This window comes from Cricetulus griseus (assembly GCF_003668045.3).
Source record: "Cricetulus griseus strain 17A/GY chromosome 1 unlocalized genomic scaffold, alternate assembly CriGri-PICRH-1.0 chr1_0, whole genome shotgun sequence".
Lineage (NCBI taxonomy): Eukaryota > Metazoa > Chordata > Mammalia > Rodentia > Cricetidae > Cricetulus > Cricetulus griseus.
In genome coordinates, this window is record NW_023276806.1 from 29,987,252 (window position 1) to 30,009,374 (window position 22,123).

Sequence of the window (22,123 nt, forward strand, 5' to 3'; positions counted from 1 at the left end):
CCTAAAGTATGGGGTGATGCCCATCTCCAACTTCTGTGAGGGGCTGTACTCATCTAAAAAGTGTCCTTGTGCCATTAGAAGCATGATATCAAATAATCAGTGAAAACACTCTGGCAGATTGAAAAAAAAAACATTTCAAGAAAGAAAGAGCCCATGGTACCTACACTGGCATGTTCCCTGTTTGCTGAGAAGTAGTGTATGTTTTCATTTTTCCTGGACCTTACAATGTAAACCCCTTGATTTATGTTGCAGTTAGACAGAGAGGCCAGGGTATGAGTTGGGAGAACACTATCAAGCTTCTATATTAGTCAGGTCCAAGATGCTGGTGCCTTGGTCCAACCTTGAACAGCGGAATTGCTGAGAATAGTCCTATTTCTGGAAATATTTGGTAAGACACTCTTCCTTTCCTTTCTGCTCCATTTTACATTTTCAACAATTCTGATAATTCTTAATTTAAAGAGAAGAGTTTCCAAAGCTTAGAATAAATTGGACAGAACAGGCATAACCAATTTAAGCATAAAGATGTGTCTCCAAACACTTCTCTGCTAAATCACATTAGGAGATACACTTAGTAGGGGCCCTTTCTGTAGCAGAGCCATTGGTTTTATGCTTTGTTGTGGTTGGTAGTGGCATTTCTTTCTAACGGATGGTAATTTCATATAAAATATGTAAAGTGATTGAACACATCTGTGCAAATGCCTTCAAGCACAGTGCAGAGCTCCCATGAAACAAATGTTATGTGTCCAATTAGTAAAATTATCTTCATCACAAAGTAGACCCAAAGAACATCTCCTTTTGAGAAGCATTTATTACCACACAAGAAAGATACCGAATGGCTACTATCATCTTATTATGACCACTGTTGTGATTTTAAACACTAATAAATAGCTCTTCTTCTTCTTCTTCTTCTTCTTCTTCTTCTTCTTCTTCTTCTTCTTCTTCTTCTTCTTCTTCTTCTTCTTCTTCTTCTTCTCTTCCTCCTCCTCCTCCTCTTCCTTCTTCTCCTCCTCTTCTTTTTCTTCTTCACAGAATGGATTCCTTACTTTTTGTTCTTGACAAGTCACGATCTTTCTCTCACCCATTTGGAGCATGGGCATAGGTGTTTCTCATCCAGTTGCCTCCTAAGGAATTCTTTTCCTTCGATTGGAGTCAGTGATTGCCACAGACAGGTAGCTGCTGTTGAAGAAATCAGGCCTTGCTGTAGGGGTGGGGAGACAGGAAGGATTAAGTAGAGACCACCCCAAGGACAGTCATTGTAGACTTGTATTTGTCGGGATCAGTAATTACATCTGTGAAAATTTGTGCACATTTAAAAATTATGGAATGCCAGGTCTTTTCTTTTGGTTTCTTTTCCTTTTTCTTTTTCTTTCCTGAGATTTGCCCTAAGAATAAAGCCAGGGGAAAAATGAAGTGAGAATTAGATTAAAGCTGCCGTGCACTGCTGAATGTTGAGCCTACATGAGCTTCGGGATCAAGGAGCGGCACTGGAAAAGCTCTGCTACAGTTGCTCAAAGTAAGCACAGCATCAAAATTTTGTCCCTCTCAGATGTTGTCTGCTTCCAGTGAGGGTCACTGGTGCTGCAGCGAGACACTCTCTGAAAAATCAAGGATAAAGAATAAATAACTGTAAGCCTTAGTGGCTCAAACAAATTACTTTCCAGTTGGTCGACAGAGTGCTAAGTGAAAGGCAGAGAGCTTGAACATGAACATCTTGATTGGTGATCAGTGTCAGCCACTTTCTATGTGTAGAAGTCTCCTAACTATGGAGATGTATTCTTGAGTCAGAGTGACTCCTTGAGCATGCAGAAAAACACATAGAAAAGATACTTAGGGCTCCAGAGGGGTCCACGTATTTTTGGAATGGTAGATAATTAATGAACCTTGGATGGCATTGTACTTTATACATGAAAAGATCTCATACAACCTAGTTATTGAACATGAGTTCTATATTATGAATGCTAAAAAATTTCATGCCTTTTGTTTGTCACATTATTTGAAAGTTGGTGAATTGTAGACCGTTAATATCAAAACAGGTGTTTTCCTTTCTTCCTGGAATATTCTAGTATATTTGCCATGCAAATGTGGGAATTATTTTATTAAAATACTGCATGTTGGATTAGTACCTGCATTTCACATAAATAACAATTAGCCTTGGCCATGCAAAATCCAAAGGCAGAAAAAGACAGACTCCTAGCTAATTTTTCACACTGAATGGAAACTGATGTGAAAATAACATCCAATCCTTTGGCCATTATCAGCTACAGTGACCTGTCAGGGAAGCACCTGCACCTATTTCTTTTCTAGTGGGGGTACTGAAAACATAGGAGCTATTTGGGAATTTCAGTTTTATTCACGATGCTGTCAGGGAATCCATTTAACAAACTTCTAATTATAAGCCATTTTTGGATGTTGAAAGTTCCTTCTAGCACACACAATCAAAGAGTCAGAGAAACATCAGTAGTCATTCTAAGCAATTTTATCGCCTAAAAGAGCATATAAAAATTCAGTTTATTGCAGTGTGTCTAAAATGATATCAACAACTTTGCTAACAGTGTGATTCGCCCACTGAGTACTCATTGGGCACTGGGTACTGCCATATGCATTTTATACGATTATGGTATTTTTCTATGTATTTACATTATTTTATGTGTGGGTGTTCTGCCTGTATGTATGTATGTATGTGCACCGCATGTGGACAGTGCCTAAGGAGGCCAGAAGAGGGGGTTAGATTCCCCTGGCGCTGCAGTTATAATAATTGTGAGCCATATGGATGCTGGGAACTGAATATCAAGTCCTCTAACTGCTGAGCTATCTACCCAGCCCCAATTACAGTTTTTAAAAATCCTCCCTGTAATTGCTGAGGAAAATACTGTTATAATCTCCATCTGAAGTGAAGTTAAGGTACTGGTCAAAGACTATGACAATATCATGTGACAAGAGAGACACAGAAATCAAATGCCAAGGGCTTTTAGGCAAAATGTCTTTGTCCCAGGTGATTATTTGCCTTGGGTCCTAAGGTTTGAAAATTCTAAAAACTAATAAAAAATAGTAAATGCTACATTTGAAAATAGTAACAATTCTTAGTTCCCACACAACTCTGAAGTCTTTTTTCCCAGACACTTTTGGATTTTTAATCATCATCATCAAAATACTGATGAATATGGACATTAGTAACCCACAGACTGTGGTGTCATGGTATGATTTCAAGTTGGGAATCTAACAACGGCAAACCCTCTCCCATGTGCACAAGTATGTTTATGTGCTTGGTTGTGCACTTGCATGCAGGTGCCCAAGTTTATATCAGCATAGAAAAGCATGTAGAAACTTAGATGGCTAAAGTCCATTACCCAGGAACAATGAGAAAGGTATAAGGTTGTACATTATCTGTGAGCATGTATGGGGAAACCTGAAAAGACAGAATTAGGAAAAAATCAAGGAAAACAATGCCAGGAAAAGAGCATGCACTTATAGACTGATGCATGAACTACAGGATCTCTGACATAGATGTCAGAAACCACAGGTTTTGGCACCTGTTTTGACAGTGGCTCACTGTGATTCTGTGGGTGTTACTTTCTTTAGCTCCCGTTTTGCCTCTATAGAATGAAGAGTGCTGTAGCTCTTTTGACTGTTTTGAAGAGTATCTATGGTGACCAAGTGATATGGATCCAAGTACTTTGAAAACATCTTGGGCTAAACTTGCCTAGGCATAGCTATGTGTATTCTATATTCGTTTTGATACTGACAATAAAAATTAGAACTAAAAAGAAAAGAAAAACAATTTCACATTTAGGTAACTGCTAACAATTTTTTTCTCCGACCTCTTTTGTTGGCATTAAAATGAGTATAGCTTAGGCTTCTGAAAAACTGTCATGTAAACAGAATGCATTTTGATTAAATAACAAATTATAAAGGATTTTAAAGACTTAAGCATCTAAACATATCTATGAGAAATGAGTTATATAGAGTGCTATTGTATTTCATTATTTTATTATAGTTAGAATTTAAAACTAGTCATAATAAAATCCATGCACTAAGATTAATACAATACCTTTTTATGTAACAAAGAATATGTAACAAAGAATATGATGTCTGTGTCCACACTTTAAATCATTATCAACATTTAGAATGCAGTTAATAATTTTTCTGGTCTAGTAATGCGTCAGAAGTATATTGTTTTCTGATATTCCCAGATAAGTGTGGGTATCCCTCCCCATTAAAGAAGTTTCCCTCTACAGCAAATGGAGACCATTCCAAAAAAACCCACAACTGGACACAAGGCACAAATCAACAAACCATGGGCATCCAGTCATAGTGGATAGATACATCAACATCACAGCTCCTGCATCTATGGCTCAGGGAACATGGCATAAGAGAGGTGGGAAGATTTGTAAGAGCCAGAGGACAAGGAAGTTTACTTTAGAAATGGCTTTGTAAACAAGAGCAGAACGATGGTAACACACCAACACACATGGTAATATGGGGAGGGGAGAAAAACCTCACTGGGTCCCACCCTTGGACAAGGAACTACAGGCAACTGACGACTGCTGAGAGATGGAGAGTCAGTCTCTTCCCGGGATGAACCACCAAGAAAGGTATTTGTCCTGTCACCTGCGAGTGTTAAGAAGCCTCTTTCTACCCACCCCAGGCTATAGAAATTGTAGGGAAAGGGAGCAGGAGGCTGTTGTAATTTGACTTGTCTCTTTGAGTGGTATTTAATACTTTATGTGTGAAACTTCACTTGAAATACAAATGAAGCAAAGTGGAAATCAGATTCCAGTCTGTGTAACATAATAAAGTTTGCATTTAATTTTCCATGCTTTCTCTCTGCTTCATTGATATTTAAAAATTATGATGTCAGTCTGCAGGGATGCTTCCTCTAGAGAGAAAGGAATTTGGAAATGGAATTTTATTTATGATAAAGACAGATACGATTTTATTGGGCCAAATCTTTTTGCTTAATAGTTCTGGAATTTTGTTATTGTTATTTTTGTTTTAAGAGTTGGATTCTCACAATTTAGCCTAGGCTGGCCTTGAACCTACCATCCTCCTGCATCAGCCTCCTGAAATTACAGGAATGAGCTAGATCACAATTCTGGAATTGTGATTTTTGGGTCTGGAAGGAACCATTGAGGATTACCTCATCTCATTTTCGCCTTTCTATATATAAAGAATGAGAAGCCCTGCTTAGGCACTCTGAGCCAAGTGCAGTCGAGTCTTCAACTGACTTCCTTTGGCTAATAACGAGCATGTTTTGTTGACACTTATTTAACTACAAGAAGAGTTTTGAGAATAAGTATATATTAAATATAGATTAATAACTGTTTATTATACCCAAAACATCCAATATGTTTTCATTAGCTAATATGTTTACTGATTCATTTAGGGGTGGGGCATTGTATAATTTCCCTTGTTTGTGTTGGCATGTAGACTGGTGGTATCTTTATACAGGGTCTTGCATAGAGAGTGTATTATTGAATTTTTATGGGTTTAGCATCCCTATTATATATAGAAGATACAAGCTAGCAGCAGGTGTTCAGGGCTTTGGCCCTTACAATCTTTTTGTCCCTCTTCTGGGTTGTTCCTTGAACCTTAGGTATATGGTTATGCTGTAGAAGTACCAACTGGGACAGGGCACCCTGTAGTTACTTATTCTTTGCATTTTGACCACTTGTAGATCTCTGTAGCAGCCTCCATTTACTGTGTGAAGAAGCTTCATTGATGAACGTTGAGAGACATACCTGTGGGTGTAAGGATGAGTACACGTGTGTGTGTGTGTGTGTGTGTGTGTATAAAATTATAATGGCTTAGGAAAGTGGCAGTTACAGTAGGAGCTATTAGGTTCTATGAACTCACTAACCACAGGTTGTCGGCTAGGTGAATTAGTTGCTTTTCTATTGCTGTTCACAAAGGGCATGGAATTCCAGAAAGCACCTAGACGACATCCTGGCCTGGCTCAGCCCTACCTGGGCTCAGTCATGCCGGGAAGTACAAAGAATACTATAACCTCCCACCTGGCTGGGCAAAGTGAGGAATGAGTAAGTAGATGGGGTGATAGGAGAGAAAGACCCAGGCAAATAGGAGGTATAGAAATGGAAGACAAGTGGTTTGTGCACTATGAAGTGAGGTGAAACTGGAGACACAAAGGAGGTTGCTGTTCTTTCTCCTTGGGAAAAGATGAATTTCACTGCCCATCAATTGGCAGTATCAAACCCAAGAGCTAGTGGGCCTTTGCCTTCTTCCTTTGCGAAACTGACCGCTGTATGAGTTGCTGTGACTCCCAGAGCTGCATTCTATCCCAGGAAGAAGAGCAGCGCCTACAGACTGGAGACTCATAATTCACTGGACACATCCTGTTGTGTTTACTTCTCATTGGCCTGTCTGCTCATCTATCTAGTTGGTTGTGGTGGCAGGTCAACCCGAGACTGGATGACTCTATGTTGAACTGCAGTTTTACTGTGCTGTGTCTGACTTTGGCCAGAGATTTATTTCCTTTGGAAGCTTTGGGTTGGACAAACATTTGAAGACACCCAGAGCCTGCCGCCCCCCCCCCCCCAGCTCCCACGTGTGGTCCACCTGTAGCATGAGCCACTGTGATGTGCAAGTATGAGGTGGAGAGATGGGAGACAAAGAGAAGTGCAACAGCTTGAACACTATGAAGAGAGGTAGATCGGGAGACTCAAGGGTGGAGAGGAAGAGCCTGGTGTGAGCAGCCTGCGAAGCCATGGGGCGGTCCCAGCTCATGCTGCCACTGAGAGCAGGCCATGTGTCGGTCTGTGGCCATGCAGCAGCAGGGCTCTATGTAGCTGTCCATGGCTCATATGGACAGCTACCAAAGTCCCTGTGATGTCCCTGGTCTGGACTGATGCCTGGGATCATGTTGATATCCAAGGGCTGCAGAGAGTTGGACCTGCCCCTCACTGGCTGTAGCTCTAAAGAGAGCAGGCCAGCCCTACACCTCCCCTAGGCAGCAAGGTAGAGCTGGCCTTGGTGATGTGGGTGTGGCTGAGCCACCCCGAGGGTGTGAGAGCTGGAGGACTGGCCCTACCCCTTGCTGCATTGGGTGAGCTAGCTGAGGCAGTGTTGGAGAGCTAGCCCTAGTTGTAAGAATGTAGGAGGCAGGCCGACCAACTCAGCTATAACCCATGTCCAGATCCAAGCCTATGAGTTGGCCTACCCTAAATCCACCCCTCTGTGATCTGCTGGAACTTGTGAAGGGGCCGATCCTGCAGATTCCAAAGCTGCAGGATCTCTATGACACAGGGGTAACAACAGGATATCCAAGAGGAGTCCCAGTGAGGATCCAGTAGTGATAGTATAGCAGAAGCCAGAGGCCTCGAACCACACCAATTAGTCATTAAGATGAACATTCACAAGTAAAGATGTAAAGACTAAAGGATATGCTGTGTGAATCTTTGTGACATACCACACTGTAGCTTCCATGATGAGATTTTTGTTTTGTTTATAAATTTTAAAACTACCATGACCAAGATGACATAAAAGAAAGTGTTTAATTTAGGCTCAATAGTAGTTTCATAGGGCTAGAGTCTATGATGGTAGGACGGAGGCATGGTGATAGGTTTCTGGAAGAGCATCTGAAAACTCATGTCTTGATTCTCAAGTAGGAGACATGTTGGGAATGGTGGGACTCCTTTGACACCTACAAGCCTGCACCCAGTGACACACCTCCTCCTTCAAGGTCACACCTCCTAATACTTCCCAAACAGTCCTACCAACTGGGTCCAAGTATCCAAATAGACAAGCAGAAGGAAGGCATTTTCATTCTAACTACCCCACTAGGTAAACAGTACCAGGCATGAATTACCTCCTATTGAGTGGACATTTAGTCCGATTAAATGGTTGTTGGTTATCCCCAAGATACCACTGGGAGTATCTTTCCAGGCAGGTTATTGTTGTGGTGTATAGGTTATACAGCTGGGTAGGGTTATTGATTGCTCTTTTCCCTTTGTAGCTTGCATAGCACCTTGGGATACCATGATAGCTAGTTCTCAGGGAGGAGGCTTCCATGTCTTCCATGCAGCTCAATTCCTTCAATAGTCTGTGGGGCACATAGAGTTCTTATAGGAAAGAAAGGAGCTATGAGGTGGAGCAGCACTTTCATCTGCCCCAAGATGCACTGGGTATGAAAAACATAGCACAGGTTAGCCAAGTGATGGCTCACAGCTACAGTTTTAGCTTCTTTTCCCTCTTCCTTTGTTGTCTTCAGGCAAAGCTTAAAGATCGGAGAGAAAGTCCTTACTTTAATAGAGACCATTGATAGTTATTCTTTCCTGTTGTTCTAGAGAATGTTAACTTATCATTTGCATTGTTACACATGCATTAAAAGGAAGATTTGTAACAATTTCAGACTACTTAGATGGTGAGTTAGCTTAGCAACCTGGTCATAGTGATCCCTGCTCTGTTCCTCCTACTGCAGAGAATAGGGTGGGAGATCAGGAGTTCAAAGTAAACATGAGCTACATTACAGGGCCTCCAAAATTTCAAAACAAACCACAAAATATAGCTTGTGAACTTCACTGTCTAGAGAGAGGTCAAAGGTTAAACTAGTGAGACAGCTATACAAAGGGGGACATAGGAAAACAGTAGTACTTTTGTTTTTACTTTCATATTTATTTATGTATTTTTATTTTTATAATTGTAATTAGACCAATTTTAAATTAGAAACAAGCTTCTTTTACATGTCAATCCCAGTTCCCTCTCCCTCCCCTCTTTCCCTGCCTCCACCCCTCATCCCACCCCTTTCTGATCCCCAGGGAGGGTGAGGCCTTCCACGGGGGATCTTCAAAGTCTGTCATATCTTTTTGGGCAGGTCCTAGACCCTCCCTATTGTATCTAGGCTGAGGGAGTATCCCTCTATGTGGAGAGAGCTCCCAAAGTTCATTCTTGTACTAGGGATAAATACTGATTGATCCACTACCAGTGGCCCCATAGATTGCCCAGACCTCCAAACTGACCTCCTTGTTCAGGGGGTCTGAAACAGTCCCATGCTGGTTTCCTAGCTATTAGTCTAGGGTCCATGAGCAACCCCTTGTTCAGTTCAGCTGTTTCTGTGGGCTTCTCCAGCCTGGTCTTCATCCTTTGCTCATCACTCCTGCAGAATTATTTGTAATAACCAGAACCTGGAAGCAACCTAGATGCCCCTCAACTGAAGAACGGATGGAGAAAATGTGGTACATTTACACAGTGGAGTACTACTCAGTGGAAAAAAACAATGGAATCTTGAAATTCGCAGGCAAATGGATGGAGCTAGAAAAAACCATCCTGAGTGAGGTAACCCAGTCACCAAAAGACAAACATGGTATATACTCACTCATATATGGATTTTGGACATAGAGCAAAGGATTACCAGCCTACAATCCACACTTCCAGAGAAGCTAAGAAACAAGGAGGGCCCTATGAGAGACATACATGGTCCCCAGGAGAAGGGTAAAGGGACAAGATCTCCTGAGAAAATTGGGACCATGGGGGGGGAGAGGGATCTAGAAAAAAGATAAGGGGAGAAGAGGAAGGGAGAGGAGGACATGAGGGAGCAGGAAGGTTGAGTCGGGGGAAGAATAGAGAACAGGACAAGAGATACCATAATAGAGGGAGCCATTACAGGTTTAAAGAGAAATCTGGCACTAGGGAAATGTCCAGAGATCTACCAGGATGACACCAACTAACAATCTAAACAATAGTGGAGAGGCTATCTTAAATGCCCTTCCCCGATAATGATATTGATGACTCTCTTATATGCCATCCTATAGCCTTCATCCAGTAGCTGCTGGAAGCAGAAGCAGACACCCGCAGCTAAGCACTGAACTGAACTCCTAAAAATAAGAATACTTTTTTTGTTACCAAGATAAAATAAATGGAATATATTAAAAGAAAGCCCTAGGACTAGACACAATTCTCAGTGTATAGCTGACATTTGTGTAATGGTCATGTGATTGGGAAATTAAAATTGATAATTAAGAAACTATCTGCTGAGTTTCATATCCTAAAAAAGTTAGTTAAAATCTCCTGTGCCTATGCTGTTTTTTTTTGTTTTTATTTTGCATGCTCTATAATATTGTGAGGTTCACATCAATGCAAATATTACATGGCTATCAATATCAATTGTTAATTTCTGTAGGAAGCAAATACTCTATTTGTTTATTAATAGTCTCCTGGAGGAAGTTTTAAAACAACTTGCTGATTATACCCTGTCTTAGTTTTTTTTTTTCCTCTGTTACTATCCTAAGATTTTCTGACAAAAGCAACTTAATGGAGAAATGATTTGTTCTGGCTCACAGCTGAAGATACAGTCTCCATCATGGGTAGAGACTATGGCAAGAGATCTGAAGTAGTTGGTCACATTGCATCCCCTGTCAGTGAATAGATATCAAAAAATGCATGCTTGTGCTTGGCTCACTCTCTCCATCCTACACAGTTCAGAAGCCTCTGCCTAGGAAATGATCCTTGAACAATTAAGATAGGTCTTTCACAGCAGTTAATGCAACTGAGGTAATCCTCCACAGGCATGCCCAGTATTTTGGTTCTCAGATTTTTGTAGATTCTGTCAAGCTGACAGCTATGAGCGAACATCACACTGCCCCATCATTTCTTGAAAGACTAAAGTTTGTAAGAGAGATTTGACATTATTCTACATGCTATGATTATTAATAATAGTTCATTGCAATTAAATGGGAAATTAGTTACTCTTAACATTAGGTTACTCAAACTTAAATTTTTATTTTCATAGTCATTTGACAAAATTTTTTCATCTAGGATATTGTTTGCTTAATTGAATATTCTAGATTTTGTCCCATAACTATTTAAGACATAGATAAAATACCTACATTTAAAAAGACTAGTTGTTTCTGACCAAGAGAATTTTATGTTGAAGAAAACTTCTTTAATAATAATATTTTTAACCTCATAACTTAGTAATTTACAATTTGATTATATTAGGTAATAATTGGGTGAGGTAAACTGCTCAGACAGTAAAAGTTGCTGGCTGTGTGGGAATGTGGGCCTGAGTTGAGTTTGACTCCTCAGCATCCATGTAAAAAGCCAGACAGGGAGGTAGAGACAAGAAAATCCTTGCAGTTCACTGGCCGTCCATCCTGGCCAAATCAGTGAAGTCCGGATTCAGTGAGAGACCCTGTCTCAAAATGTATATGAAGAACAATTGAGAAAAATACCTAGTGTTGATTGCTGGCCTTCATGTACCCATGAGAACGTGTACCTGCTCAAATATATGTATACAGTTGAACATATATCCCTCATATAAAAATGATTAATAAGTAAAGCTATTTTATAGTGTGTCAAAGATATTGGACTTCTGGGATCAGGAAGCTTGGATTGAAGGGTACGTTAGGCACTCATGCTGGCATTTCTTCATAAACATGCTATTCAAGTATATAATTTTATTTCCTAGCGTTATTACTGATTGCCATTAAGGAATTGCAGCTTTGAAGATGAGAGATGGCTCATCCCTAGGAGAGGATGCCTCAGGATCTTGGGATGCTAATTCCCATCTTGCATGAGGGAATTAACAATGCCAAAGACACAAGCATCACCTGAAAGAAAATCTTGTGTAAAGCATACATATGTAACAGATGCTTAAACATTTCATTAAATGCTTTTACAATGGCAACATCAGTTTTTGATAGTCAGTTAAAGCGTCCTAAAATAGTGACTAAGCGTAATTGTTAATGAAATTTAGGGAAGTGCATTTTGGTGACTGTGACTGGCTCTAGCTTCCTCTCTGTTGCTGTGATAAACACCACTACTAAAAAAGCAACTTGAGGAGACAAGTGTTTATTTTACATTATAGGTTATAGTCCATTATTGAGGGAAGCCAAAGAAGAAAGTCAACATAGCAACCCAGAACAGGAACTGGACCATATAGCAATGCTGCCTACTGGCTTGCTTTTCTGACTTTGCAGCTGCATTTCTTAGACAGTCTGTGAATCCGTATCTAGGAATGATACTGTCCACCATGGGCTGGACTCTCCTGCATCAATATTAATCCAGAAGATGCTCCATAGACCAATGTGATAGAAGTGATTCCTCAGTTGAGATTTTCTCTTCCCAAGTTACTCTTGAGTTAGAGCAAGTAGACAGCTTAATCTAACTTTGGCATGACTAAGAACTTTTGGCTAATAAGGATCAAGAGACCTCTAAATAGTTCCATTTCAGGGAAATAAATTGATGCTGATTCACCATGAATGTCTGTAGATGTATAGAACAATGAACCACACACACAGTGCTATCATGCTATATCACACAAAGGGTGATAATTTCAAGCATATTAATTCTGATCATACAAGTCTTTTTATAAATGTAGAAAGTGATGGTACTTTGCTTGACTGTTCAATTATCATGTATTGTTTCATTTTAGAAATGAATTGTTAAAATACTTTGTTCTTTGTCATAATAATTATAGATTTCCTTGGAATTAGCACCATAGTACCTATTTCCTCATTGATAACACTTCAGAACATACAGTATAATGTTATATTCATGTGGCCACACCACCACACACTATCTTTTTTTTTTGAGACAGAGTTTCACTGTGTAGCTTTGGAGCCTATCCTGACACTTGCTCTGTAGACCAAGCTGGCCTCTGCCTCTGCCTCTGCCTCCCAAGTTCTGTGATTAAAGGTGTGCACCACCCACACTATCATTTTTATATTACACCGTAATGGCATCTTGCTTTGCCAGTGAACTTGTGGTGGTGGCCACATCCTATGAGCATGGCTTCAGGTGTGAGATGTGACCCCTTTTAAGGAAGAAGAGAGGATGGCTCAGGATCTTGGGTTGCAGTTAGAGTATTGGAAGGGCAGAGAGTGAATCTTCTGGAGCAGAAAGGCCACAGTAGTTATTTACTATTCTTTGTGTACGTGCTTCCCTAATAAATCCCTATTTATCATTTATCTTGGGTCTGGTGGACTCATTTAAACCTCACTTTCAGTACACAGCTGTGTGTATTCAGACATCTGCAGTTCTGATTCATGTGTGCTTTTACATACCCAGTGCCTCAGTAAAGGTGAAGACACCTTCAACCCCAGCAAGCACCCTTTCACAACCACGACTTCCTTGTTATGCTTGCTCTTTCTTCACACTCCCACCTTTAATTCTTAGCAGCCATTAATCTGTCTTCTGGTTCCATAAGGTCATTTCTAGAATGTTATATAAGTGGCATCATATACAACATAACAGCTTTGTTATTAAGAGTTGAATGACAGGGCTTGAACTTTAGTGGCATAGGTTACTGCTCAAAATAACCCAAACACAGTTTAGTGCTCACAATAGTTTTTTGGATTTTTTCCTCCTGTCTTCCCGTTCTTCCTCTTCTTCTTCCTCCTCCTATTCTTGCATATACTGTGTGTGAGTGGGACTTTGAATACCATAGCACTTACTTTTAGAAAAGCAACTTAAAAGAGAAAGGCTCTATTGCATTGCAGTTCATAGCTACAGAAGGTTCAGTCCCTGGTTTCTTGGCTCTATGTGCTTGGCTGCAACACAATGTGGCAGGAACATTCAGTAATGAAGAATTTCTATATCTCATTGAAGGCAGAAAACAACTGCAAGATAGGGATGCGGAGACAAGTAGAATGCTCTATGAGCACACCATTGCTTTTCCTTTATCCATTTTCCACCGCCTAAAGTTTTCACAACCTTCCCAAACAGCACAACCAGCTGAAAACTCAGGGGTATGAGCCTTTGGGTACATTTCATATTTAACCCACACTTTAGTATAATATTTGTCTTGAACCATGAAGTCTACTATTTATAAATCATGGATTGTTTCTTGGAAGGAGAGAGACTCAAAAGGAAAGAGCAAGTACTTCCATCCCTTATCACCTACCAAATACCTCAAATTTTCATATATAGAGGTTAGCCAATATATACAATGTGAATATTCTTGTATCTTCTTCATTGATTTCTGATCAAATAAGGACACTGGATACTCACTGAGCATGACTTAAATATATGTAGAAAAGATATTATTCAGAATACGTTCTACTCAAAGATATATCTAAATCATATACTATTAATATATACTCATTCTTTCAAAATGAATAGTTTTAAAACAATTTTACTAATTATTTCTGTATATACATATAATAGGTGTAAAAGGACACTTGGTAGGAATGTGGAAGTCAGAATACAACTTAGTGGAGTCTGTTCTTTCCTTTCACTTTTATATGCACCCTGGGGGTTGAATTCAGGTCATCTTGGTGGCATGGCAAGCACTCTACCACTGAACAATCTTGTTGACCTTGAAATCAATAGATATTTGATTTATGTCATGGGTTTAACCATGCCTTTTATTATGCTGGGGGTTTAACCCAAGAGCTGGAACATGTGATTCAAACAATGTACCACTGAACCACACACTCTGCCAGAAAAAGTATTTAATGTCACATTACAGGGGCTATGTATTCTCTGATATCAATTTTCTACCATTGTAATCATTTTTTATGCTTCTATGCAGAAAAATAATTTTCAGTCAATCCAAGTGTTTTTAAATCTTAAATGTTTAGAAAAATATTGGCAAAAGAATGATCATTTTACAATAAAAACACAAAGAAATTGAGGGTAAGATTTGTGTATATATTTCATCATTTCCTATGACTAACATTCATTTTTCACAGCATATTTTTTCCTCCAAAGTATTTCAGTGTTTGCCTATTAAGAAAGTAAAGCCAAAGGATTTTGTGTCCCCTAAACTTCTTAGAAGAATCACTTGGCACCAGAATGTGCTTGCTGGATTTTAGTCCTAATTGCTTTATATTTTATATACGAGAAAGGCAAAATGTTCGAACACGCTTCCATATCATTGTACTCTCTTAAAAATGAGAGACTTTTTACAAGTATTTGTTGTAAGCATGCCCTTGAAAATATCTCTCAAAGGCAAGGTTCAGTTTGAAAATCATACTGATGATTTTGATGAAAAAACTAAACACCATAAAGCGAATTCTTACACTCCAGTTGATGGAATACGTAATGACACCATTTGTTTAGCAGATATTGGAAGTAGATTTATACAGGGACAGTCAAACCAATGCCATAGGTCTCAAAGTACATATCAATATATTATGTATTTCAAGATTTTATCCTTTTTTTTATTAATTCAAGTTAGGGAACAGGCTTGTTTCACATGTAAGTCCCTTCTCCCTCTCCCTTCCCTCACCCCCATCCCTCCTCCTCCACCCCCAACCTACCCCCTACCCCATCCACCCACCACTCCCCAGGCAGTGTAGGGCCCTCAACAGCGGCTCTTCAAAGTCCACCAAATCTTCCTGTGCTGCGCCTGGGCCCTTCCCCATGTGTCCAGGGCCAGAGTGTATCCCGTTACGTAGGATGGGCTCTCAAAGTCCCTTCTTACACCAGGGAAAATTGCTAATCCACTTCCAGAGGCTCCCTGGAGTGCAGAGGCCTCCTAATTGGCATCCATGTTCAGGGGGCTGGATCAGTCTTGTACTGGCCTCCCAGACAGCATCTGGGGTCGATGTGCTCTCCCTTGTTCAGGCCCACTGTTTCTGTGGGTTTCTCCAACCTGGTACAGACCCCTTCGATCTTCATTCCTCCCTGTCTTCAACTAAATTCCAGATTTCAGCTCAGTGTATTTCTATGGATGTCTGTCTCTGCTTCCATCAGCCACTGGATGAGGACTCTAGGATGGCATAAAGAGAAGTCATCAATCTCATATTAGAGGAAGGGCTTTTAGGTTATCCTCTCCTCCATTGCCTGGATTGTCAGATCATGTCATCCTTGTAGGTCTCTGGAGATCTCCCTAGTTCCAGATCTCTTCTAGGACCTATAGTGGCCCCCTCTAATATGGTATCTCTCATCCTGCTCTCTCTTCTTTATTCTTCCCCCTACTCAATTTCCTCTCCTCTCCTCTTCTTCTTGTGCTCTTATTGTGGCAGCACCCTCTCCCCTACCCTCATGCTCCCAATTAGCTCAGGGGTTCATGCCACTTCCCATTCCTGGGGTCTATTTATCCCTTAGAGTCCTTCATGATTCCTAGCTTCTTTGGTGAAGAGGATTATAGGCTGGTAATCCTTTGCTCTATGTCTAAAATTCATATATGAGTGAGTACATACCATGTTTGTCTTTTTGTGACTGGGTTACCTCACTCAGGATGGTTTCTTCTAGTTCCATCCATTTGCCTATGAATTTCAAGATTCCATTGCTTTTTTCTGCTGAGTAGTACTCCATTGTATAAATGTACCACATTTTCTCTATCCATTCTTCAGTTGAGGGGCATCTAGGTTGCTTCCAGGTTCTGGCTATTACAAACAATGCTGCTATGAACATGGTTGAACATATGTCCTTGTTGTATGAACATGCACTATTTGGGTATATACCCAAGAGAGGAATGGCTGGATCTTGAGGTAGATTGATTCCCATTTTTCTGAGCAACCGCCATACTGATTTCCAGAGTGGTCTTACAAATTCACACTCCCACCAGCAATGGAGGAGTGTTCCTTCTTCTGCACATCCTCTCCAGCATAGGTTGTCCTTGGTATTTTTGATTTTAGCCATTTTGACAGGTATGAGGTGGTATCAATTAGATCTGGACTTTAAAAATGGTTAGTTTTGAAATTTGGAATGAATTTGTTGATATTTTATGTTTGTTGTCCTGAGTATCATTCTATTATTATTCTTTTGAGTAGGCAAAGAAACAAGGCACATATATGGAGAATCCTCTAAGATCTAGTTGACAAATGAGGTTCTGTGAGCCAAATAACTCAAGGTGAATGAAGCTTTAATCATAACTGAGATCTCAGTGAGACATCTCATAAAAATCTACATGCTCCTTTCTTTGGTTTTCAATATTATTCCATAATTTGATATCTCTCTCTGCCTAGTTTCTTCATTTTATCATATAAGCTCTTGGAATGAAAGTGTGATGAAGGGCGGTGTGTGGTTCTATAGTATGAGAAAGAAAAGTAATTGACGAGTGCTTTAGGGAAATTTTAATACCTATTATCTATCTGTCTTTTCTCAATCCATCAATCTATACACCCATCCTCCCATGTACTCACCCATCTCTGTATCAGTCCTTCTGGCTATCAAATTGAGTTATCTAATCCATCTACCTACCCGTTAATCATATTTCAAATGATTGTCACTTAACTCAGTTTCAGTTGGAATGATGCTACCTCCTGTTGACAGATAGTGTTACAGGGCTTGTTGTAGTTACCACTTTCCACACCCTTGTACACAGAAAAGAAAAAGACATGATTTATCATAACCACTCAGTGGCTCCGCATACTGTGGTTTCTCCTATTTGGTCCTGACTTGGCTCACTCACCAGCCATCTCTGCAATTGCCTCACTTTTTGGAGTGGTTCCCCAGATCAGAGTTTGTAAGTAAATACACAAAATTACAGAGAGTTTTGCAACACTTAAATGATCCAGAATGTTCTATTCCAGTCATCTATTCAGGTGTTGTAACAGTTAGTATTAGTGTGTCCTTAATGTTCATTAAGGCCACTTTTCTAAGATATTGAATAATTATTTTAATTACGTATCTGATGTTTACATAGTTAGATAGCCATTAAATAGATCCATTAAATGATTTATGTATTGGAAAAAGATAATATTAATTAGCAAAATTAAATTGTGATATTATATAAATTCATTTAGCACATTTTTATGTGCTTTACTGACTGGGTTAAAAACAAGTGATTTAATTAGCCAAACCTTAGAACAATTTAGGGTAATATTTTGGCATGATGAAGTTTTGTCTTGACATAAGAAATTATAACCCTCTTAAAAGACATAACAATCAAAAGTCAACTGAAATAGCTATCTACTCCTATTTTTTTCAGTGACAGTATTCATTTGGAATTCAATCCATTGTTAAAATCTGTGTTTCCCTCTTTCCTGTTCTGAAATACATAAATATTTCAGAATTCAAAAGTAAATTATTATAAGAAAACTTGACAGTTGCTGATCTTAGTTATCACCAATGATCTGGTTTTCCCCTACTTATGTCAGCAATTCAGAGAGAGGCGGTACTCTGTAGCATGGTTCATCATAGTTTAGGACTAAATCCAATGGCTGTGAGATGACACACAAGATTAGACCAAAATACAAGTTAGCGTCCTCTGTCAGAAAGGGTGTAGTCTCTCTTGCTGATGTTGGTCATAGCTACAGGCATGTAGAAGGAACATGCTGAATGATGCAAACAACTTTGTAGAGTGAAGTTTAATGAAGAGAGTGCAAACAAGGGTGTTTGGAAGAATGTTACAGAAAATACTCTATTTATAAATTGCGAGGTTTAAAAATGTATGTGAAAATATGCTGTTTTCTAAGTTTTTATGAGTATTACTTAAGTACATATTGCATAATTGGAACTATGTGAAATTACTTTGTTTTGGGAGTACTCAATTTTAAAGATTTGGTTTTAAATCATTTCTTTAAATGGGATCAGTTAATATTTATCATTGATATTAGTCTTTAAAAATAACCACATTATTGAATTAGGTAACTTCATTATGAGTTCAGAGCTGTTCATTTGAATATCTCTATGCTGGTGATATCAAAGAACAGTCTGATAATTTTTTTTAGCTTTGAGCAGATGCTGGGTATCCTACACCTTGGTGGTTATGGGAGAATTCTGATAGGAATTTTGAAGTAATAGGAGTATTCCCAGGTACAGGATCTTAATGCCAAACGCAATGTGGAGTCAGAACTAGATTGATAACAGACAGTTTATTAAGAAAATACTCGCGCTACAGAGCCAGTGACTAGGTTTACACTGGATGCCTGTAGTGAGACACCCTAGCCCCATGCCAGGTAACTGGGACAGGTGTGCCGGGCTATGCCCATGAGGGCGGGGTGAGGGGGAAGTCTGAGATGACATAGAAGGAGGTTCAAAAGGAGTGGCTCACGTGGAAAGCCCCTTCTCTCTGGCCTCGCTAGCTTGCTACCTGTGGGCTCGCTCTGCTTGCTTTTTGGACTGGTGTTTACCTGAATAAAGAAGTCTTAGCCTCACGGACTACAGTTCATCTTTGAGCGCACGTGCACGAGGCAACCGAGCAACAGATGCCTGCTTGTCCGCTTGTCCAGGCGGGAGAGAGAAAAAGAGGCCAACATGTGCGCCTCTCTGATATTTAAACCCTTGCTACGTCACTCTGACCACGCCCACTTGGGTGTGGTCAGCATTACCTGTGTTCAGCCCCAAGCAGACATGGTCAGCATTTCCCCCTGCAGGATCCCATCTCAGGAAATGCAAAGCATTCCTGGAGACAAAGCCTTCTCCAGTACTTTGAATGTTAATTGTGGACATTGTTTTTTTTTCAATAAAGTTACAGCTATTTATTATTATGTGGGGAAACATATTGGGATTCTTACAGCTCTGTGTCCTAAGAGAGCTGTCCATTCCCCCAAACCCAGTACTGTATTCACACAGAAAATTTTGCATATTAAACTCCAAGTGGTACCAAATAGTCATCACAACCACACAATTCTATGAAATTCAAGTTTCCAGTGATATTAAGACAAATTAATATTTTTGTTTGGCTGGTCATGTAGAAAATTCTAACATAGCCTAGCATAGTGCCATAAGCCTTTTATGCCACTTAGGAGGCAGAGGCAGGAAAATATCTGGTGAGTTCAAGGCCAGCCTGGTCTTCATTGAGAGTCCAAAATAGCCAGGGCTACACAGAGGAACCCTGTCACACACATACAAAAAATCCTAACATAAAAAAAAAATCCATAAAAATCTGCAATGGTGATTTCCAAACTTCTAGGTATGTACAGCTCTAAAAAAAATAAAGAAAGAAAAAAAAATGTTGGTCTGAAATGAGTTAACTAAGCTTAGGGTTTTATAACCCTAAAACACTGCAGAAACCATGTAAGAGTTTACATAATTTTATGTTTTAATGTTCTTTTTATTCAGACAAGAAATAACCCTTAGAACCAATGGTATAAACATATGGCATCATTGACAAAAACCACAGCTAGAAGCTAGAGGGAAAATGGGTCTCTGAAAACACTTTCTAATAGAGGAACATTAGACAATCAGCATAGAGCAGAGCATTTCATGAACCTCAGCTCCCACCCACCCCTCTTTTCCTTTACTGAACAATCTGAAAGAAGCATTATAAGCTAGAATTCTCTTAAAAGTTGTTTTTTGTTGTTTTTGAGGGAGGGCCTCTCTGCAGAGCCCTGGTTGTCCTGGAATTCACCTTGTTGACCAGGCTGGCCTTGGATAGACCTGCCTCTTGCTCCCAGTGCAGTGATCAAAAGCATACACCAGTATTCCTGGATCTTGTGTATTAAAGTACAACACAGAATTTGAGGAGTTACCAAAGGTACCTTCCCTATGCTTGACACATATCCATCTTCTCTCCACTATCCACTAAACTACCAAAGAAAAACAAACTAACAAACAAATGAAAAACCCATCAGGGCAGAGGACATAGCTCAGTGGATAGAGTACTTGACTACTATGCACGAAGCCCTGGCTTTGTTTCCCAACACAGCATAGATTGGGCATGGTGGTACACACCTGTAATCCCAGCCCTTGGGAAGTGGAGTTGGAGGGTTAGAAATTCAAGGTCTTCCTTGGCTACAAAACCAGGTCAGGGCACCAGCCTGGGCTGAAACCTATCTCAAGTGAATAGAAACAAAGCTCTGCTCGAAGCATCCAATCTTGAGCAGTAAGATTTGCCTTCTTTTTCTAACTCCGAATCTATAGAGACCCTGAACTCCCAGTAAATATTCAAATAAGGAGCTCTGCATTTGCCTTAAGTCTCAGTGATTCCTAAACCAGGCTGGTGGTGTCTGCAGGGGCGTGGAGTCACTGGCCTACTGCTAGGCTCCTTGGTGTGGGTCAAATTGAATCACTACCTGGAAGATAATCCAAGCCCACCTCCTGTGAAAAAAACTGAGGGCCAAAGTGAATGAAGGAGTGCCACAGCTCACTGAGTTGCTGGTGTTTGAGCTCTCCCTGGATCATTTTCTGAGAGGTGGCCCTAAGGCTCCTCGCAGGGCAGTGTCTCAGCTGATCTGACTGTGCCAGTGCACTAAGGCTTGTGAGATGTTTCTGGGGAACAGGGCAGCAGCTGTGCACGCTGCCATCCACCAGCTTTGAATCGAGGGCAGCAGTCTGCTCTGCATTCACAAGCTGTGTCTTCCTTACCAGCCTCCTGAAAAAACGCAAGGGAATTTGAGAGACTTTGCAGGCACAGACAGTGGCGGCTACTCTGCATTTGTGGTCTGGGCAAGGTCTGCAATGGGCATGTTTGTGGATGCTTTTAGCAAGCAGGTTTTTGATAGCAAGGAGAGCCTGTCCACTGCAGTTGAGTGTGTGAAGGTGGCCAAGGAGCACTGCCAGCAGCTGGGAGAGACTGGGATGGATCTCACCTTCATCATCCATGCCCTGCTTGTGAAGGACATCCAGGGGACACTGCACAGTTACAAGGAGATTATCATTGAAGCCACCAAGCACAGAAACTCAGAGAGAGGTGGCCTTGGATGTACCTGATGACCCCCGAGGCCCTGGGAAAGCTCAAAGAGGAGATGAGAAGTTGTGGGGTCAGTAATTTTGAGCGGTACATGGGAGATTACTGCTGGGTGAACTTGAGCTACACAGTAGTAGCTTTCACCAAGCAGACCCTGGGCTTCCTGGAGGAGGTGTTGAAGCTACACATGGCGCTCCTGGAGAGTCTGGTGGAAGTCATGCCGGTTGCTGCGCAGAATGTGGACTACAGCCTGCGGTATGAGTAGGACCTAGAGAAGAAGGCATTCATTAGACAGAATGCATCCTTTCTTTATGAAACTGTCCTCCAAGTGGTGGAGAGGAGGTTTGAGGAAGGTGTGGGGGAAGCCCGCCAAGAAGCTGCAGGACCTGCAGAATGCATCTAGACTCCTGCGAGTGAACCCTGAGAGCACCACTTCTGTGGTCTGAGGCCTGAGGCCCTGGTCTGCTTGTGTGTGTGTGTACATGTAATACAGATGTATTATTTGTATTTACATTAATTACACTTGTCAGCACAGCACATTCCTCAGAGTCACAACAGCATATACATGGTGCCCTCTTAGAAATACGGAGAAAGAAAATGTGTTAAGTGCTGCCCCCATATTGGAATTATTAGAGCATATACCATGCT

General features: G+C 40.5%; 1 pseudogene; it reads left to right on the forward strand.

Annotated features, from left to right (window-relative positions):
• The first annotated feature begins 1,458 nt into the window (after positions 1 to 1,458).
• On the forward strand, positions 1,459 to 21,921 carry LOC100763446 (annotated as a pseudogene).
• Positions 21,922 to 22,123: the final 202 nt, after the last annotated feature.